General features: G+C 37.2%; 1 long non-coding RNA gene across 1 annotated transcript; it reads left to right on the forward strand.

Moving 5' to 3' along the window:
• Positions 1-2,071: 2,071 nt before the first annotated feature.
• On the forward strand, positions 2,072-4,906 carry LOC137398487 (uncharacterized). Its single transcript, XR_010978942.1, has 3 exons — positions 2,072-2,139; positions 2,652-2,735; positions 4,829-4,906. It is a non-coding gene; the product is annotated as an uncharacterized lncRNA (long non-coding RNA).
• The last annotated feature ends 1,313 nt before the right edge of the window (positions 4,907-6,219 follow it).

Below are 6,219 nucleotides of genomic sequence, written 5' to 3' on the forward strand. Positions count from 1 at the left end.
TCTCTATCATATTTTACTGTGTGGAGTATTCTACAGGATACAATGGAGCAATGGATTAGGGAATACATTATAGCTAGTGGAGCTCCTGACATTACCTCTCTTAGGGCTGCTCTAACAACCACCCCTCCTGATCAGCTGCTTCAGCTTACAACAACTATCAGAGATAGTAAGTCGTATACAGCTCTGCTATTGGCTATCTCCCAGTACCACTCTTTAGTAGCTCATCTGTTACTAACTTCATTGAGAGGAATAGCAGATGAGTTGTTGTTTGATAAGGATGAAGGTGGATGTACAGCTCGGTACTGGGCTGTATTGAAGGGAGATAGAGAGTTAGTAGAGCTTATACTTCATACAGTATCCTCTGGTAAGAAGTATGAGCTGATAGCTGTGAAGGATGGAGGGGGTTGGACAGCTCTAACACCGGCTGCATGGAGAGGATATACAGAGATAGTAGAGTCTCTACTGATCAGCCTGTCAGCAAAGCAACGAGTCTCCCTGCTCAACATAGAGGATAGCAGCCTAAACACAGCACTGCACTGGGCAGCCTACAAGGGACACACAGCAGCTCTACAGACTATGCTGACCTCCATCCCTCCTGATAAAGTCTCTGCACTCCTCAGTATAAAGAATGATGACAGTAGAACTCCTCTGAAGGAGGCAGAGTCTTTGGAAAGGAAAGAGACTGTAGAGCTGCTAAAGAGCTGGCAGCAGCCAATATTAGCAGGTAGGATTATTATACAGTTTGATACCAGCTACTCACTTGTACTACTCTATTGCATAACTCTCTGCTTGTCCCCAGGGTATCTTTATAAACATACCCTGGATAATTCAATCTACATTTTCCTTGCATAGAGACTGCAGTGGACTGTAGAAGCAGTTCAACTCTGTCTCTGTATTAAATGCTGTCAGTTCAGCTTCTTCTCTTCAGCCAACACTCAGGCCTTGCTAATCACTCATCACCTCTGCTCTCTCTCTCTTGGATAATGATAGTCTGAGTATTTTGATTCCTTATTCAAAACTGATAGGATTAAAGTGATGTTAGCAGCTCAACGCCTTGTGGCAGCTATTAGTCAGCACTTAACTGAACTCTCCTGATTTATGAATATTCTTATTACTCACTACAGTTTTGAATAGAAACATGAGCTATTTACTAGAATTATAGTAGTAGTAATTCTGACAGACAGACACGGCTCTTATTATAGTAAAGATTTTCCTTTGGAGCAGCTCTTGCTTTTGCTAAAGATAGAACCACAATGTTTGAGTAGCCATAAAATATGGTATAGCTTTACTCAAACTTTTTCACATTTTAAAAGCAGGTTCTCAGTCTATTATTACTCACTGAGTCTGTACACCTGGTTGTAGCCTTAGAGAAGATAAGTACAACATGCAGTAGTAGTTTTTAGAATATTTGCAGCCAGTAACAACACTAGTTGATTCTCATTCACTAGTTATTCCTACCATCAACTCTTAGCTGTAGATTCTAAAGCTATGTTTTTAACTATTAACATATTCAAAGGCTATGTTTTGAGAAATTATCCAATAGCTCTGATTATTAGTATTAGTGCTGTAACAGTCCAATGCAGTCAAGCGTGACTTTTTGGCTAATTACTCGTGAATGTTGAAAGGCAGTCACTTAGTGCAGGTGGTACTGTCAGCCTACATAGCTGAAAGTCGGAAGTTTGACTCCTGATGACATCAATCTTTTTCATAGACATACTATCACTATGTGTTACTTTTTTATTGCATTAATGTTTTTGTTTTTCAATTTGGTTCCAACATGGAGTGAGGTGCAGGACTTCCTATTTATAAGATGATATGTCTGTTGATTAGATTGAAGTATTATTTATTTTTATTGTGTTGTAGCCAACGCTGCTGCCACTTTCTGGAGGTTTGCTGCCCTTCATGAAGCTGACAGACACAAAACAAAAGGTAACCTTAGGATAAGATTGCTTTGAAGACTAAAGTCTACCGATCTTGAAACGTAAACTTTTTCCCAAAAATTGGATTAAATCAAAGTAATTTTTAATCTTTGTTTTTTAGCATTTATCGAAGCTTCACTTTTCTTTTTTGTAGCACATGCCGCTGCCACTGATGAGAAAATTGCTTCCCTTCAGCAAGCTGACAGACACAAAACAGGAGGTGAGCATAGAATAAGATTAGTTTGAAAACGGAAACCAACAGTATCAGAGGCTATACTGAGTGATGAGGAGGTCTTCCTATCTATAACCTGATTTGTCTGTTAATTATAACAAAATCTTATTCTTTATTTTGTTGTAGCCCTTGCTGCCGCTGACAAGAAAATTGCGGTTCTTCATGAAGCTGACAGACACAAAACAGAAGGTGAGCATAGAATAAGATTACTTTGACAACGGAAACCAGCAGTATCAGAGGCTATACTGAGTGATGAGGAGGTCTTCCTATCTATAAGATGATTTGTCTGTTAATTATAACAGAATCTTATTCTTTATTTTGTTGTAGCCCTTGCTGCCGCTGGCAAGAAAATTGTGGTTCTTCATGAAGCTGACAGACATAAAACAGAAGGTGAGCATAGAATAAGATTAGTTTTATTTTGTAGTTGATGCTGCCGCTAATAAAACATTTCATCAACTTGTAATAGCAGAATATGATCCCTGATTATATTATTATTTTAGAATTGACCAAACTAAAGGAGGAGTTAGTAGAGTCTCAACGACAGATTGTAGCTCTTCAGGAAGTGGATAACCGTAAGACGGCAGGTGTGTTTTTAATTTCAGTAGAACTGAACTTTCTTCTTGTCATAAAATAAGGATGACATATATTATATATAATATATATATATATTATATTATTGTTATTTCTTTCTGATTACACTTTACTTGTCTGTTGAATATAATGAAATCTTAATATTTATTTTATTGTAGCCCTTGCTGCCAGTGACAACAAAATTGCTGCTCTTGTGGAAGCAAACAGACACAAAACAAAAGGCAAGCATAGAATAAGATTAGTTTTATTTTCTAGTTGATGCTGCTGCTGTTAAAACAATTCATCAACTTGTAATAGCAGAATATGAGCCCTGATTATATTGTTATTTTAGAATTGACCAAACTAAAGAAGGAGTTAGTGGAGTCTCAGCAACAGATTGTAGCTCTTCAGGAAGTGGATAATCGTAAGACGGCAGGTGAGTTTTTAATTTCAGTAGAACTGAACTTTCTTCTTGTCATAAAATAAGGATGACATCTTTACACCTCCTTTGTATGTAGTACCTGATATGTATGCACTATCCCTAGAGTTCAGTTTAGTTCCTGCCCAGACATGTACAGCTAGTGCTTTATAAATAGCTTAGGTTGAGTCATCCCTCTATCTTTTGTCTTAATTACCAGCTGGTCAGCTGACCTTGTTCAGGTTTGAGTTGGCTAGTGGTAACTCTGGTCCAGTTGCTAATAAACCTGTCTAATTGTAATGTTACATTTGCTTATTGCTTCTTATTGTAAGATGTAACAGTACCAGTATATGAGCCCTGATTCTATTGTTGTTTTAGAGTTGGCCAATCAGAGGGAGGAGTTAGTAGAGTCTCAGCAGCAGATTGTAGCTTTGCAACAAGCAGATAATCGCAAGACAGCAGGTAAAGTTTTTACACACAGTTCAATTCGTGTTTGAATTTTAACATTCACATATTTACTGTTCATCAGTAACAACATGTATTCTAGTGCTGGGCACGAGTACTTCTTGGTTAACGGGTTTAGACCCGCCCCCTTCTGTTCGGGTTTATCGAGTATCGGGTAGCTAGTAGTGCTAGGCTCGGGTATTCCTTTGCCTACGGGTTTTTTGGGTATCGGGTTTGTTGATATGGATTTTATGTTTAAATTTTCTAAACAGATATATCTTCAAATATACAAAGCAATTATATTTCTTTTCTATTTATTTATCATTTTTCAGTTTTCATTGACTGACATTCGTACTCGCAGCGTTAACAGGGGGATTGTTAAACAGTCAAAATAGTCTTGGGCTACAGGGCATTTTCATGTCAACAGGTGGCAGAAGATAGGGTCTATGGTAGCTTAATACTTAAGCATGTTCTATGTACTTCTCTGACTTTTTGTAGATGGTGCTCCAAATATCATAAAAAACTTTACATTATCAGCTTTTTCCGTTGGTAAGGCTTGTTGGCTTAGTAAAACTTGGTTATAATGAATTATGTAATCCATAATAGCTAGATGTGGTAATCAATTTAAACAGAGTTATTAAATTTTCACTGCTACTATCAACGCTGAAAGCTTTTTCTAACAAGGCGATAGCAGAAACAGACTAAGAACCTATGTGTTATTGGTGATAGCGAACACGCGCCGTATTAAAAATGGCATAGATTTGTTTACGAAGCCGATTTGGCTATTTGCGCAAATAAAATGTGATGTAAGTATTTCTTCTCACCTTTTAATGACAAGTAATCACTGCTTGACTACAATATTTTTAGTAGGAATAGTAAATAAGGTATGATATATTTTATTCTATCTATTAAATTAAAGACTCGTTAAGCCCCATTGTCATGCCTCCATAGCAAAAATGACACAGAAATGCCCTGTGGTCCCAGACTAAGAGCGCAGGGTGCAATAGACCGAGTTTTTGTTAACACTACCCGACGGATCTGTGTACCAAAACCCGAACTTGAAAGTCAAAACCCAAACCCGAAACACCGGAATACCCGAAATCTCTATTAACCGATACTCGAGAGAAGATAAACCCGCGAGTTCAACGAGTATTACTACCCGTGCCAAGCACTAATGTATTCATTTACCTGCATATACCTGCATATACCAGCAGTATATGAGCCATGATTCTATTTTTGTTGTAGAATTGGCCAATCAGAGGAAGGAGTCTCAGCAGCAGGTCGTAGCCCTGCGAGAAGCAAACAATCAGATGACAGCAGGTAAAGTTTTAACACACAGTTTAACTAGTATTTGAATTTTAATATCTACATATTTACTGTTCATCAGTAACAACACGTATTCATTTACCTTCATGCGTACAGCATTATATGAGCCATGATTCTATTTTTGTTGTAGCATTGGCCAATCAGAGGGAGGAGTCTCAGCAGCAGATTGTAGCCCTTCAAGCAGTAAACAATTAGATGACAGCAGGTAAAGTTTTTACTCACAGTTCAACTAGTATTAGAACTTTAATATCTACATATTTACTGTTCATCAGTAACAACACATATTCATTTACCTTCATGTGTACTTTGTCTTGCTAGTTATTAACTTATAAGGAATGGATATGATGAGTTTTGTTTTATCATTGCTATTGGATGGTCAGCAATTAATTCTATTGGTTAATTTGCAATGGAGCAAATCACTCAAAATTGGTAGCTATGAACAGGTGAATTACAGCCTAAATTGTATTGCTTGGCTCAGCAGATTAGACTACAGTTTTTACATATCCAAACCATTTTTTGTAAACTTACTCTTAGTTTGAAGGATGGTTTACACAAGGTAGTTGTGAGATGGTTCCATACTCATAGATCAAAAGGAATTATATAATTGCTAATAATAGATACTGACAAATACATGTATATGTTTATTTAGATATGGCTTCCGTCATGGAGAGACTTAACAGACTAGATATTTATCTGTGTACTCCCACTGATACAGACGAGACAGGAGACCAGCTCCATGAGCCTCTGGGCTGATACATTCCTCTTTGTTCAATTTAAATAACATGCAATTTTTGTTCAAGATTAATAATTAAATACAATTTCATATTTATACTTGATACATTTTCTCTTTTCTACTCATCTAGATGGACATGTGTGTTCATTTTTTATGAACACACATGTCCATCATTGAACTGCACTCATGCTATATAATGCCACCTGCATAGCTTGGCAAAATTCCAACTCAATTCCCTACTCAATGTAGACCCTTCAATGCTTTAGAGCTAGTCTCACTGCTGCAATTGGCCACCTTTCTAATATTAAATATGAACAGTTCCCTAGCATTGATAAGAAAGTGGCTAACAGGAACAGCAATGATTGGCTAATAATAAGGTTGTGCATCTAAATTGTAGTAAAATTCATATCTAGTAGCCAAAGGCAATGCGAATTATTGGGGATACAAGTTGTACCAAAGGATCTCTTATCACGCCAAGTGGCTGGCTCTTATGTAAACTTACATGACCAAAAGTGATTAAGTCTTTAGAATTGAGACCAAATGTACCAACAAACAGCACATTTGTCTGCTGCTGCCA

The sequence above is a fragment of the Watersipora subatra genome, chromosome 6 (assembly GCF_963576615.1).
Source record: "Watersipora subatra chromosome 6, tzWatSuba1.1, whole genome shotgun sequence".
Taxonomy (NCBI): Eukaryota; Metazoa; Bryozoa; class Gymnolaemata; order Cheilostomatida; family Watersiporidae; genus Watersipora; species Watersipora subatra.